At 45.5% G+C, this 13313-nt stretch overlaps 3 non-coding genes and 20 pseudogenes across 3 annotated transcripts; all 23 read left to right on the top strand.

Annotated features, from left to right (window-relative positions):
- The first annotated feature begins 15 nt into the window (after positions 1 to 15).
- Positions 16 to 134, top strand: LOC148253879 (5S ribosomal RNA; annotated as a pseudogene).
- Positions 135 to 694: 560 nt separating this feature from the next.
- LOC148253880 (5S ribosomal RNA) lies at positions 695 to 813 on the top strand (annotated as a pseudogene).
- A 559-nt stretch (positions 814 to 1372) lies between these two features.
- LOC148253881 (5S ribosomal RNA) lies at positions 1373 to 1491 on the top strand. Its single transcript, XR_015820106.1, has one exon. It is a non-coding gene; the product is annotated as a 5S ribosomal RNA (ribosomal RNA).
- A 561-nt stretch (positions 1492 to 2052) lies between these two features.
- On the top strand, positions 2053 to 2171 carry LOC148253882 (5S ribosomal RNA). Its single transcript, XR_015819782.1, has one exon. It is a non-coding gene; the product is annotated as a 5S ribosomal RNA (ribosomal RNA).
- A 561-nt stretch (positions 2172 to 2732) lies between these two features.
- LOC148253883 (5S ribosomal RNA) lies at positions 2733 to 2851 on the top strand. The gene has a single exon (XR_015821231.1). It is a non-coding gene; the product is annotated as a 5S ribosomal RNA (ribosomal RNA).
- An 840-nt stretch (positions 2852 to 3691) lies between these two features.
- Positions 3692 to 3810, top strand: LOC148253884 (5S ribosomal RNA; annotated as a pseudogene).
- Positions 3811 to 4341: 531 nt separating this feature from the next.
- Positions 4342 to 4460, top strand: LOC148253885 (5S ribosomal RNA; annotated as a pseudogene).
- Positions 4461 to 4664: 204 nt separating this feature from the next.
- Positions 4665 to 4783, top strand: LOC148253886 (5S ribosomal RNA; annotated as a pseudogene).
- A 207-nt stretch (positions 4784 to 4990) lies between these two features.
- On the top strand, positions 4991 to 5109 carry LOC148253887 (5S ribosomal RNA; annotated as a pseudogene).
- Positions 5110 to 5419: 310 nt separating this feature from the next.
- LOC148253888 (5S ribosomal RNA) lies at positions 5420 to 5538 on the top strand (annotated as a pseudogene).
- An 881-nt stretch (positions 5539 to 6419) lies between these two features.
- LOC148253889 (5S ribosomal RNA) lies at positions 6420 to 6538 on the top strand (annotated as a pseudogene).
- A 561-nt stretch (positions 6539 to 7099) lies between these two features.
- LOC148253890 (5S ribosomal RNA) lies at positions 7100 to 7218 on the top strand (annotated as a pseudogene).
- Positions 7219 to 7453: 235 nt separating this feature from the next.
- On the top strand, positions 7454 to 7572 carry LOC148253891 (5S ribosomal RNA; annotated as a pseudogene).
- Positions 7573 to 8132: 560 nt separating this feature from the next.
- On the top strand, positions 8133 to 8251 carry LOC148253892 (5S ribosomal RNA; annotated as a pseudogene).
- Positions 8252 to 8456: 205 nt separating this feature from the next.
- Positions 8457 to 8575, top strand: LOC148253893 (5S ribosomal RNA; annotated as a pseudogene).
- Positions 8576 to 8781: 206 nt separating this feature from the next.
- Positions 8782 to 8900, top strand: LOC148253894 (5S ribosomal RNA; annotated as a pseudogene).
- A 561-nt stretch (positions 8901 to 9461) lies between these two features.
- On the top strand, positions 9462 to 9580 carry LOC148253895 (5S ribosomal RNA; annotated as a pseudogene).
- An 806-nt stretch (positions 9581 to 10386) lies between these two features.
- On the top strand, positions 10387 to 10505 carry LOC148253896 (5S ribosomal RNA; annotated as a pseudogene).
- A 207-nt stretch (positions 10506 to 10712) lies between these two features.
- On the top strand, positions 10713 to 10831 carry LOC148253897 (5S ribosomal RNA; annotated as a pseudogene).
- Positions 10832 to 11391: 560 nt separating this feature from the next.
- On the top strand, positions 11392 to 11510 carry LOC148253898 (5S ribosomal RNA; annotated as a pseudogene).
- Positions 11511 to 11716: 206 nt separating this feature from the next.
- On the top strand, positions 11717 to 11835 carry LOC148253899 (5S ribosomal RNA; annotated as a pseudogene).
- Positions 11836 to 12619: 784 nt separating this feature from the next.
- On the top strand, positions 12620 to 12738 carry LOC148253900 (5S ribosomal RNA; annotated as a pseudogene).
- A 206-nt stretch (positions 12739 to 12944) lies between these two features.
- Positions 12945 to 13063, top strand: LOC148253901 (5S ribosomal RNA; annotated as a pseudogene).
- Positions 13064 to 13313: the final 250 nt, after the last annotated feature.

Consider the following 13313-nt stretch of genomic DNA (forward strand, 5'->3'; position numbering starts at 1 on the left):
CGCGTGAAATTAATCAGGTGCGATCATACCAGCACTAATGCATCGGATCCCATCAGAACTCCGCAGTTAAGTGTGCTTGGGCGAGAGTAGTACTCGGATTGGTGACCTCTTGGGAAGTCCTCGTGTTGTACACATTTTTTTTCGGATGGGTCGTTCGACATTACGCACGAATGGAATTATGAACTTCTGGTTCCTTCGCAAAGGTGAGTCACGGTGCCGAGACATTTTACTTGATATTAGAACTAGAATGAGAGATGCAGAGTTCACGCATAAGGAAACAAATGACGGGAGGAAGGATGGAAGGAGAAATAGTGTATGTATTTCCAGCGCAGAATGAAACATGAGCGATCATACCAGAACAAATGCAACGGATTCTATCAGAACTCCGCAAGTTAAGGGTGCTTGGGCGAGAGTAGTACAAGGATGGGTGACCTCCTGCGAAGTCCTTATATTTCACCATTTTATTGGGAAGTCCTCGTGTTGCACCCATTTTTTTGCAAATGATCTTTCGACGTTACGCGCAACTTGAATTATGGTCTGCAGTTTTATTTGCAAATGTGAGTCACGGCGCCGTGGTATTTTACTTGATATTTTGAACAAGAACGAGAGGTGCAGTGCGCACACACAAGGAAATAAATGACGGGAGGGGAAAGAAAGGAGAAGGAGTGAATGTATTTGCCGCGTGAAATTAATCAGGTGCGATCATACCAGCACTAATGCATCGGATCCCATCAGAACTCCGCATTTAAGTGTGCATGGGCGAGAGTAGTACTCGGATGGGTGACCTCCTGGGAAGTTCTCGTGTTGCACCCATTTTTTTCGGATGGGTTGTTCGATGTTACGCGCGAATGGAATTATGAACTTCTGGTTCATTCGCAAAGGTGAGTCACGGTGCCGGGGCATTTTATTTGATATTAGAACTAGAATGAGAGAAGCAGAGTTCACGCAGAAGGAAACAAATGACGGGAGGGGGGATGGAAGGAGAAATAGTGTATGTATTTCCAGCGCATAATGAAACATGAGCAATCATACCAGAACAAATGGAACGGATTCTATCAGAACTCCGCAAGTTAAGGGTGCTTGGGCGAGAGTAGTACAAGGATGGGTGCCTCTTGCGAAGCCCTTATACTTCACCCATTTTATTGGGAAGTCCTCGTGTTGCACCCATTTTTTTGCAGATGATTCTTTCGACGTTACGCGCGACTTGAATTATGGTCCGTAGGTTTATTTGCAAATGTGAGTCACGACGCCGTGGCATTTTACACCATATTTGAAAGAGAACGGGAGGTGTAGTGCGCACGTACAAGGAAACAAATGACGGGAGGGGGAAGAAAGGAGAAAGAGTGAATGTATTTGCAACGCGAAATTAATCAGGTGCGATCATACCAGCACTAATGCACCGGATCCCATCAGAACTCCGCAGTTAAGTGTGTTTGGACGGGAGTAGTACTCGGATGGGTGACCTCTTGGGAAGTCCTCGTGTTGCACCCATTTTTTTTCGGATGGGTCATTCGACGTTACGCGCGAATGGAATTCTGAACTTAGAGTTCATTCGCAAAGGTGAGTCACAGTGCCGGGGCATTTTACTTGATATTAGAACGAGAATAAGAGATACAGAGTGCACGCACAAGGAAACGAATGACGGGAGGGGGGATGGAAGAAGAAAGAGTATATGTATTTGCAGCGCAGAATGAAACATGAGCGATCATACTAGAACTTTTGCAACGGATTCTATCAGAACTTCGCAATTTAAGGGTGCTTGGGTGAGAGTAGTACTAGGTTGGGTGACCTCCTCCGAAGAACTTATATTTCACCCATTTTCTTGGGAAGTCCTCGTGTTGTACCCATTTTTTTGCAGATGATTCTTTCGACGTTACGCGCGACTTGAATTATGGTTTGCAAGTTTATTTGCAAATGTGAGTCACGGCGACGTGACATTTTACAGGATATTTGAACGAGAACGGGAGGTGCAGTGCACACGCACAAGGAAACAAATGACAGGAGGGGGAAGAAAGGAGAAGGAGTGAATGTATTTGCAACGCAAAATTAATCAGGTGCGATCATACCAGCACTATTGCACCGGATCCCATCAGAACTCCGCAGTTAAGTGTGCTTGGACGGGAGTAGTACTCGGATGGGTGACCTCTTGGGAAGTCCTCGTGTTGCACCCATTTTTTTTCGGATGGGTCATTCGACGTTACGCGCGAATGGAATTCTGAACTTAGAGTTCATTCGCAAAGGTGAGTCACAGTGCCGGGGCATTTTACTTGATATTAGAACGAGAATAAGAGATACAGAGTGCACGCACAAGGAAACGAATGACGGGAGGGGGGATGGAAGAAGAAAGAGTATATGTATTTGCAGCGCAGAATGAAACATGAGCGATCATACTAGAACTTTTGCAACGGATTCTATCAGAACTTCGCAATTTAAGGGTGCTTGGGTGAGAGTAGTACTAGGTTGGGTGACCTCCTCCGAAGAACTTATATTTCACCCATTTTCTTGGGAAGTCCTCGTGTTGTACCCATTTTTTTGCAGATGATTCTTTCGACGTTACGCGCGACTTGAATTATGGTTTGCAAGTTTATTTGCAAATGTGAGTCACGGCGACGTGACATTTTACATGATATTTGAACGAGAACGGGAGGTGCAGTGCACACGCACAAGGAAACAAATGACAGGAGGGGGAAGAAAGGAGAAGGAGTGAATGTATTTGCAACGCAAAATTAATCAGGTGCGATCATACCAGCACTATTGCACCGGATCCCATCAGAACTCCGCAGTTAAGTGTGCTTGGACGGGAGTAGTACTCGGATGGGTGACCTCTTGGGAAGTCCTCGTGTTGCACCCTTTTTTTTTTCGGATGGGTCATTCGACGTTACGCGCGAATGGAACTATGGTCCGCTGGTTTATACGCAAATGTGAGTCAAGAAGCAGGGGTATTTTAATCGATATTAGAACAAGAAGGAGTGGTGCAGTGTGAACGCACAAAGAAACAAATGATGGGAGGGGGGAGGGAAGGAGAAGGAGTGTATTTATTTTCAGCACGAAATGAAACAGGTGGGATCATACCAGCACAAATGCACTAGATCCTATCAGAACTATGCAGTTAAGTGTGTTTTGGCGAAAGTAGTACAAGGATGGGTCGTTCGACGTTACGCGCGAATTGAATTATGAACCTCTGGTTCATTCGCAAAGGTGAGTCATGGTGCCGGGGCATTTTACTTGATATTAGAACGAGAAGGAGAGATGCAGAGTGCACGCTCAAAGAAACAAATGACGGGGGGGGGGGATGGAAGGAGAAATAGTGTATGTATTTGCAGCGCAGAATGAAACATAAGCGATCATACCACCATTAATGCAACGGATTCTATCAGAACTCTGCAAGTTAAGGGTGCTTGGGCGAAAGTAGTACTAGGATGGGTGACCTCCTGCGAAGTCCATATATTTCATCCATTTTCTTGGGAAGTCTTCGTGTTGCACCCATTTTTTTGCAGATGATTCTTTCAACGTTACGCGTGACTTGAATTATGGTCTGCAGGTTTATTCACAAATGTGAGTTACGGCACCGTAGCATTTTACTTGATATTTGAACGAGAAAGGGAGGTGCAGTGCGCACGCACAAGGAAACAAATGATGGGAGTGGGAAGAAAGGAGAAAGAGTGTATGTATTTGCAGCGTGAAATTAAACAGGTGCGATCATACCAGCACTAATGCACCGGATACCATCAGAACTCCGCAGATAAGTGTGCTTGGGCGAGAGTAGTACTCAGATTGGTGACCTCCTAGGAAGTCCTCGTGTCGCACCAATTTTTTTTCAGATGGGTCGTTCGACGTTACGCGCGATTGGAACTATGGTCCCCTGGTTTATACGCAAATGTGAGTCAAGAAGCATGGGTATTTTAATCGATATTAGGATAATAAGGAGTGGCGCAGTGTGAACGCACAAAGAAACAAATGATGGGAGGGGGGAGGGAAGGAGAAGGAGTGTATTTATTTTCAGCACGAAATGAAATAGGTGGGATCATACCAGCACAAATGCACCGGATCCCATCAGAACTATACAATTAAGTGTGTTTTGGCGAAAGTAGTACAAAGATGGGTTACCTCCTGGGAAGTTCTCGTGTTGCACCCTTTTTTTTTTCAGGTGGGTCGTTCGACTTTATGCACGACTGGATCTATGGTCCGCTGGTTTATATGCAAATGTGAGTCAAGATGCAGGGGCATTTTAATTGATATTAGAACGAGAAGGTGAGGTGAAGTGTGAACGCACCAGGAAACAAATGACGGGAGGGGGAAGAAAGGAGAAGGAGTGTATGTATTTGCCGCGCAAAATTAAACAGGTGAGATCATACTAGCAATAATGCACTGGATCTCATCAGAACTCCGCAGTTAAGTGTGCTTGGGCGAGAGTAGTACTTGGATGGGTGACCTCTTGGGAAGTCCTAGTATCGCACTAATTTTTTTTCAGACGTTTCGTTCGACGTTAAGCGCGGCTGGAACTATTTTCCATTGGTTTATACGCAAATGTGAGTCAAGAAGCAGTGGCATTTTAATAGATATTAGAACGAGAAGGCGAGGTGCAATTTTGAACGCACAAGGAAACAAATGATGGGAGGGGGGAGGGAATGAGGAGTGTCTGTATTTTCAGCACGAAATGAAACAGGAGCGATCATACCAGCACTAATGCACCGGATCCCATCAGAACTCTGCAGTTAAGTGTGCTTTGGCGAAAGTAGTATAAGGATGGGTTACCTCCTGGGAAGTTCTCGTGTTGCACGCATTTTTTTTTCAGACGGGTCGTTCGACGTTACGCGCGACTAAAACTATGGTCTGCTGGTTTATACGCAAATGTGAGTCAAGAAGCAGGGGCATTTTAATCAATATTAGAACGAGAAGGAGAGGTGCAGTGTGAACGCACAAGCAAACAAATGATGGGAGGGGGGAGGAAAGGAGAAGGAGTGTATGTATTTTCAGCACAAAATAAAACAGGTGCGATCATACCAGCACAAATGCACCGGATCCCATCAGAACTCCGAAGTTAAGTGTGCTTTCGCGAAAGTAGTACAAGGGTGGGTTACCTCTTGTGAAGTTCTCGTGTTGCACCCTTTTTTTTTTTTAAATGGGTCGTTCAACGTTACGCGCGACTAGAACTATGGTCCACTGGTTTATATGCAAATGTGAGTCTAGATGCATGGGCATTTTAATTGATATTAAAACGAGAAGGTGAGGTGACGTGTGAACGCACCAGGAAACAAATGACGGGAGGGGGAAGAAAGGAGAAGGAGTGTATATATTTGCAGCGCGAAATGAAACAGGTGGGATCATACCAGCACTAATGCATCGGATCCCATCAGAACTCCGCAGTTAAGTGTGCTTGGGAAGGAGGAGTTTATATATTTTTAGCATGAAATGAAACAGGTGCGATCATACGTGCACAACTGCACCAGATCCCATCAGAACTCCGCAGTTAAGTGTGCTTTGGTGAAAGTAGTACAAGGATGGGTTACCTCCAGGGAAGTTCTCATTTTGCACCCGTTTTTTTCTTCAGATGGGTCGTTCGACGTTACGCGCGACTGGAACTATCGTCCACTGGTTTATACGCAAATGTGAGTCAAGACGCAGGGGCATTTTATTTGATATTAGAACGAGAAGCAGAGGTGAAGTGTTAACGCACCAGGAAACAAATGACGGGAGGGGGACGAAAGGAGAAGGAGTTTATGTATTTGCAGCGCACAATGAAACAGGTGCGATCATACCAGCACTAATGCATCGAATCCCATCAGAACTCTGCAGTTAAATGTGCTTAGGCGAGAGTAGTACTCGGATGGGTGACCTCCTGGGAAGTCCTTGTTTTGAACACATTTTTTTTCGGATGGGTCGTTCGACGTTATGCACGAATGAAATTATGAACCGTTGGTTCATTCGCAAAGGTGAGTCACGGTGCCGGGGCAATTTACTTGATATTAGAACGAGAGATGAGGAGTGCACGCACAAGGAAACAAATAACGGAAGGGGGGATGGAAGGAGAAAGAGTGTAAGTATTTGCAACGCAGAATGAAACATGAGCGATCATACAAGCACTAATGAATCGGATTCTATCAGAACTTCGCAAGTTCAGGGTGCTTGGGCGAGAGTAGTACTAGGATAGGTGACCTCCTTCGAAGTCCTTATATTTCACCCATTTTCTTGGGAAGTCCTCGTGTTGCACCCATTTTTTTGCAGATGATTCCTTCGACGTTACGCGCGACTTGAATTATGGTCCGCAGATTTATTCCCAAATGTGAGTAACGGCGCCGTGGCATTTTTCTTGATATTTGAACGAGAACAGGAGGTGCAGTGCGCACGCACAAGGAAACAAATGTCGGGAGTGGGAAGAAGGGAGAAGGAGTGTATGTATTTGCAGTGCGAAATGAAGCAGGTGCGATCATACCAGCACTAAAGCACCGTATCCCATCAGAACTCCGCAGTTAAGTGTGCTTGGGCGAGAGTAGTACTCAGATGGGTGACTTCCTGGGAAGTCATCGTGTTGCACAAATTTTTTTTTGTATGGGTCGTTCGACATTACGCGCGAATATAATTATGAACCGCTGGTTCATTCGCAAAGGTAAGTCACGGTGTCGGGGCATTTTACTTGATATTATAACGAGAATGAGAGATGCAGAGTGCACGCACAAGGAAACAAATGACGGGAGGGGGGATGGAAGGAGAAAGAGTGTATGTATTTACAGCGCAAAATGAAACATGAGCGATCATACAAGCACTAATGCAATGGATTCTATCAGAAATTCACAAGTTAAGGGTGCTTGGGCGAGAATAGTACTAGGATGGATGACCTCCTGCGAAGTGCTTATATTTCACCCATTTTCTTGGGAAGTCCTTGTGTTGCACCCATTTTTTTACAGATGATTCTTTCGACATTACGTGCGACTTGAATTATGGTCCGCAGGTTTATTCACAAATGTGAGTCACGGCGCCGTGGTATTTTACTTGATATTTGAACGAGAACAGGAGGTGCAATGCGCACGCACAAGGAAACAAATTACGGGAGGGAGAAAAAAAGAGAAGGAGTGTATTTATTTCTAGCGCGAAATTAAACAGGTGCGATCATACCAGCACTAATGCACCGGAACCCATCAGAACTCCGCAGTTAAGGGTGCTTGGGCGAGAGTAGTACTAGGATGGGTGACCTCCTGGGAAGTCCTTATATTTCACCCATTTTCTTGAGAAATCCTCGTGTTGCACCCATTTTTTTACAGATGATTCTTTCGACGTTACGCGTGACTTGAATTATGGTCCGCAGGTTTATTCGCAAATGTGAGTCACGGCGCCGTGGCATTTTACTTGATATTTGAATGAGAACGGGAGGTGCAGTGTGCACGCACAAGGAAAAAAATGACGGGAGGGGGAAGAAAGGTGAAGGAGTGTATTTATTTACAGCGCAAAATAAAACAGGTGCGATCATACCAGTACTAATGCACCGGATTCCATCAGAACTTCGCAGTTAAGTGTGCTTGGGCGAGAGTAGTACTCGGACGGGTGACCTCTTTTGAAGTCCTCGTGTTGCACCCATTTTTTTCGAATAGGTCGTTCGACGTTACGCGCGAATGGAATTATGAACCGCTGGTTCATTCGCAAAGGTGAGTCACGGTGCCAGGGCATTTCACTTGATATTAGAACAAGAAGGAGAGATGTAGAGTGCACGCACAAGGAAACAAATGACGGGAGGGGGGATGGAAGGAGAAAGAGTGTATGTATTTGCAGCGCAGAATGAAACATGAGCGATCATACCCGCACTAATGCAACGGATTCTATCAAAACTCCGCAAGTTAGGGGTGCTTGGGCGAGAGTAGTACTAGGATGGTTGACCTCCTGCGAAGTTCTTATATTTCACCCATTTACTTGGGAAGTCCTCTTGGTGTACTCATTTTTTTGCAGATGATTCTTTCGACGTTATGCACGACTTGAATTATGGTCCGCAGGTTTATTCACAAATGCAAGTCCCGGCGCCGTAGCATTTTACTTGATATTTGAACGAGAACGGGAGGTGCAGTGCGCACGCACAAGGAAACAAATGACAGGAGGGGGAAGATAGGAGAAGGAGTGCATGAATTTGCAGCACAAAATTAAATTGGTGCGATCAAACCAGCACCAATGCACTGGATCCCATCAGAACTCCGTAGTTAAGTGTGCTTGGGCAAGAGTAGTACTCGGATGGGTGACCTCCTTGGAAGTCCTCGTGTCGCACAAATTTTTTTTGAGACGGGTCGTTTGACGTTACGCGCGACTGGAACTATGGTTCGCTGGTTTATACGTAAATTTGAGTCAAGAAACAGGGGAATTTTAATCGATATTAGAACGAGAAGGAGAGGTGCAGTGTGAACGCACAAGGAAACAAATGATTCGAGGGGGGAGGGAAGGAGAAGGAGTTATGTATTTTCAGCACGAAATGAAACAGGTGCAATCATACAAGCACAAATGCACCGGATCCCATCACAACTCCGCAGTTAAGTGTGCTTTGGCGAAAGTAGAACAAGGATGGGTTACCTCCTGGGAAGTTCTCGTGTTGAACCCATTTTTTTTTCAGATGGGTCGCTCGACATTACACGCGACTAGAACTATGGTCCGCTGGTTTATACGAAAATGTGAGTCAAGACCCATGGGCATTTTAATTGATATTAGAACGAGAAGGAGAGGTGAAGTGTGAATGCACCAAGAAACAAATGACGGGAGAGGGAAGAAAGGAGAAGGAGTGTATGTATTTGCAGCGCGAAATGAAACAGGTGTGATCATACCAGCACTAATGCATCGGATTTCATCAGAACTCTGCAGTTAAGTGTGCTGGGGTGATAGTAGTACTCGGATGGGTGACCTCCTGGGAAGTCCTCGTGTTGCACCCATTTTTTTTCGGATGGGTAGTTCGATATTACGCGCGAATGAAAATATGAACCGTTGGTTCATTCGCAAAGGTGAGTCACGGTGCCGGCGCATTTTACTTGATATTAGAACGAGAAGGAGAGATGCAGAGTGCATGCACAAGGAAACAAATGACGGGAGGGGGGATGGAAGGAGAAAGAGTGTATGTATTTGCAGCGCATAATGAAACATGAGCGATCATACCAGCACTAATGCAACGGATTCTATCAGAACTCCGCAAGTTAAGGGTGCTTGGGCGAGAATAGTACTAGGATGGGTGACCTCTTGCGAAGTCCTTATATTTCACCCATTTTCTTGGGAGGTCCTCGTGTTGCACCCATTTTTTTACAGATGATTCTTTCGACGTTTCGCGCGACTTGAATTATGGTCCGCAGGTTATATTCGCAAATGTGAGTCACTGCGCAATGGCATTTTACTTGATATTAGAACGAGAACAGGAGGTGCAGTGGCACGCAAAAGGAAACAAATGACAGGAGGGGAAAGAAATGAGAAGGATTGTATGTATTTGAAGTGCGAAATTAAACCGGTGAGATCATACCAGCACTTATACACTGGATCCCTTCAGAACTCCGCATTTAAGTGTGCTTGGGCGAGAGTAATACTCGGATGGGTGACCTCCTGGGAAGTCCTCGTGTTGTACCCATTTTTTTGCAGATGATTCTTTCAACGTTACGCGCGACTTGAATTATGGTCCGCAGGTTTATTCGCAAATGTGAGTCACAGAGCCGTGGCATTTTACTTGATATTAGAACGAGAACAGGAGATGCAGTGCCCACGCACAAGGAAACAAATGACAGGAGGGCGAAGAAAGGAGATAGAGTGTATGTATTTGCAGCGCAAAATTAAACAGGTGCGATCATACCAGCACTAATGCACCGGATCCCATCAGAACTCCGCAGTTAAGTGTGCTTGGGTGATCATACCAACACTTACGCGCGAATTGAATTATGAACAACTGGTTCATTCGCAAAGGTTAGTCATAGTGCCAGGGTATTTTACTTGATATTAGAACGAGAAGGAGAGATGCAGAGTGCACGCACAAGGAAACAAATAACGGGGGGGGGGGGGGGGGGGGGGGTTATAGAAGGAGAAAGAGTATATGTATTTGCCGCGCAAAATGAAACATGAGAGATCATACCAGCACTAATGCAATGGATTCTATCAGAACTCCGTGGTTAAGTGTGCTTGGGTGAGAGTAGAACTCAGATGGGTGACCTCCTGGGAAGTCCTCGTGTCGCACTAATTTATTTTCCGACGGGTCGTTCGACGTTACGCGCGACTGGAACTATGGTCCTCTTGTTTATACTCAAATGTGAGTCAAGAAGCAAGGGCATTTTAATCGATATTAGAACGAGAATGAGAGGTGCAGTTTGAACGCACAAGGAAACAAATGATGGGAGGGGGGAGGGAAGGAGAAGGAGTGTATGTATTTTCAGCACGAAATGAAACAGGTGTGATCACACCAGCACAAATGCACCGGATCCCTTCAAAACTCCGCAGTTAATTGTGCTTTGGGGAAAGTAGTACAAGGATGGGTTACCTCCTGGGAAGTTCTCGTGTTGCACCAATTTTCTTTTTCAGATGGACCGTTCGATGTTACGCGCAACTGGAAGTATGGTCCGCTAGTTTATAAGCAAATGTGAGTCAAGATGCAGGGGCATTTTAATTGATATTAGAACGAGAAAGAGAAGTGAAGTGTGAACGCATAAGGAAACAAATGACGGGAGGGGAAAGAAAGGAGAAGGAGTGTATGTATTTGCAGTGCGAAATGAAACAGGTGCGATCATACCAGCACTAATGCACCGGATCCCATCAGAACTCCGCATTTAAGTGTACTTGGGCGAGTGTAGTACTCAGATGGGTGACCTCCTGGGAAGTCCTCGTGTTCCACCCATTTTTTTTCGAATGGGTCGGTGGACATTACGCGCGAATAGAATTATGAACAACTGGTTCATTCGCAAATGTTAGTCACAGTGCCGGGGTATTTTACTAGATATTAGAACGAGAAGGAGAGATGCAGAGTGCACGCACAAGGAAACAAATGACGGGAGGGGGCGTAGAAGGAGAAAAAGTGTATGTATTTGCAGCGCAGAATGAAACATGAGAGATCATACCCACACTAATGCAACGGATTCTATCAGAACTCCGCAGGTAAGCGTACTTAGGCGAGAGTAGTACTAGGATGGGTGACCTCCTGCGAAGTCCTTATATTTCACCCATTTTCTTGGGAAGTCCTCGTGTTGCACCTATTTTCTTGCAGATGATTCTTTCGACGTTACACGCAACTTGAATTATAGTCCGCAGGTTTATTCGCAAATGTGAGTCACGGTGCCGTGATATTTTACTTGATATTAGAACGAGAACGGAAGGTGCAGTGCGCACGCACAAGGAAACAAATGACGGGAGGGGGAAGAAAGGAGAAGGAGTGTATGTATTTGCAGCGCAAAATTAAACAAGTGCGATCATACCAGCACTAATGCACCGGATCCCATCAGAACTCCGCAGTTAAGTATGCTAGGGCGAGACTTGTACTCGGATGGAAGACCTACTGGGAAGTCCTCGTGTCGCACCAATTTGTTTTCTGACGGGTCGTTCGACGTTACGCGCGACTGGAACTATGGTCCGCTGGTTTATACGCAAATGTGAGTCAAGAAGCAGGAGTATTTTAATCGATATTAGAACGAGAAGGAGAGGTGCAGTGTGAACTCACAAGGAAACAAATGCTGGGAGGGGGGAGGGAAGGAGAAGGAGTGTATGTATTTTTAGCACGAAGTGAAGCAGGTGCGATCATACCAGCACAAATGCACCGGATCCCATCAGAACTCCGCAGTTAAGTGTGCTACGGCGAAAGTAGTACAAGGATGGGCTACCTTCTGGGAAGTTCTCGTGTTGTACCCAAGTTTTTTTTCAGATGGGCCGTTCGACGTGACGCGCCACTGGAACTATGGTCCGCTGGTTTATACGCAAATGTGAGTCAAGAAAAAGCGGCATTTTAATCGATATTAGAACGAGAAGGAGAGGTGCAGTGTGAACGCACAAGGAAACAAATGATGGGAGGGGAGAGGAAAGGAGAAGGAGTGTATGTATTTTCAGCACGAAATGAAACAGGTGCGATCAAACCAGCACAAATTCACCGTATCCCATCATAACTCCGCAGTTATTTGTGCTTTGGCGAAAGTAGTACAAGGATGGGTTACCTCCTGGGAAGTTCTCGTGTTGCACCCATTTTTTTTTCAGATGGTTCGTTCGACGTTACGAGCGACTGGAACTATGGTCCGCTGGTTTATACGCAAATCTGAGTCAAGACGCAGGGGCATTTTAATTGATATTAGAACGAGAAGGAGAGGTGAAGTGTGAACGCACCAGGAAACAAATGATGGGAGGGGGAAGAAAGGAGGAGTGTATGTATTTGAAGCGTGGAATGACACAAGTGCTATCATACTAGAACTAATTCACGGGATCCCATCAGAACTCCGCAGTTAAGTGTTCTTGGGAAGTCCTCGTTTTGCACCCATTTTTTTGCAGATGATTCTTTCGACGTTACGCGCGACTTAAATTATGGTCCGCAGGTTTATTCGCAAATGTGAGTCACGGCACTGTGGCATTTTACTTGATATTTGAACGAGAACGGGAGGGGGAAGAAAGGAGACAGAGTGTATGTATTTTCAGTGCAAAATTAAACAGATTCGATCATACCAGCACTAATGCACCGTATCCCATCAGAACTCCGTAGTTAAGTGTGCTTGGGCGAGAGCAGTACTCGGATGGGTGACCTCCTGGGAAGTTCCCGTGTCACACTAATTTTTTTTCAGACGGGTCGTTCGACATTACGCGCGACTGGAGCTATGGTCCGTTGGTTTATATGCAAATGTGAGTCAAGAAGCATGGGCATTTTAATCGATATTAGAACGAAAAGGAGAGGTGCAGTGTGAACGCACAAGGAACCAAATGATGTGAGGGGGGAGGGAAGGAGAAGGAGTGTATGTATTTTCAACACGAAATGAAACAGGTGCGATTAGACCAGCACAAATGCACCGGATCCCATCAGAACTCCGCAGTTAAGTGTGCATTGGCGAAAGTTGTACAAGGATGGGTTACCTCCTGGGAAGTTTTTGTGTTGCACCCATTTTTTTTCTCAGATGGGTTGTTCGACGTTACGCGCGGCTGGAACTATGGTCCGCTAGTTTATACGCAAATATGAGTCAAGACGCAGGGGCATTTTAATTGATATTAGAACGAGAAAGAGAGGTGAAGTGTGAACGTACCAGGAAACAAATGACGGGAGTGGGAAGAAAGGAGAAGGAGTGTATGTATTTGAAGTGCGAAATGACACAAGTGCTATCATACCAGAACTAATTCACGGGATCCTATCAGAA

The sequence above is a fragment of the Carica papaya genome, chromosome 5 (genome assembly GCF_054855325.1).
Source record: "Carica papaya isolate Zhongbai chromosome 5, ASM5485532v1, whole genome shotgun sequence".
Classification (NCBI taxonomy): Eukaryota; Viridiplantae; Streptophyta; class Magnoliopsida; order Brassicales; family Caricaceae; genus Carica; species Carica papaya.